Source organism: Penaeus monodon, chromosome 25 (assembly GCF_015228065.2).
Source record: "Penaeus monodon isolate SGIC_2016 chromosome 25, NSTDA_Pmon_1, whole genome shotgun sequence".
In the NCBI taxonomy this organism is placed as follows: Eukaryota; Metazoa; Arthropoda; class Malacostraca; order Decapoda; family Penaeidae; genus Penaeus; species Penaeus monodon.
Window position 1 is genome coordinate 17,761,843 of NC_051410.1, and position 371 is coordinate 17,762,213.

Consider the following 371-nt stretch of genomic DNA (forward strand, 5'->3'; position numbering starts at 1 on the left):
GTCACTAATTCCCTCGCTTCTCCGCTCCGTTAAGCTCTCTCTCCTCTTCAGCCGCATCTCATCTGTGCTTCGACATTCCCTTTCCTTCCAGATCGTCCAATCACGCTCTCCGATTGAACCAAACACTTACGTTACCTTCACTGGCCAATTATAAGTTCAATTTCAAAACGTTTTATTCAGGTAGTTATAAGAGTTATTGACATGGCATAATGAAATAAACAAAAAATACAAAGTGCATATATGAAATTTGATAACGGTATATTCATATATTGAGAAACTAAAATACAGTGTTTGGCCTTATCTTTGATGCTTGATCTCACTCGTTAACTACATTTTTCAATCGAAAAGTGAATTTTAAGGTATCTGACATA

At 36.4% G+C, this 371-nt stretch overlaps 1 protein-coding gene across 1 annotated transcript in view; it reads left to right on the forward strand.

The window, feature by feature from the left end:
• The window catches only part of LOC119589334 (glucose dehydrogenase [FAD, quinone]-like), a gene marked incomplete at both ends in the record, with an annotated part of 61,710 nt that overhangs the window by 9,990 nt on the left and 51,349 nt on the right, over positions 1-371 (forward strand).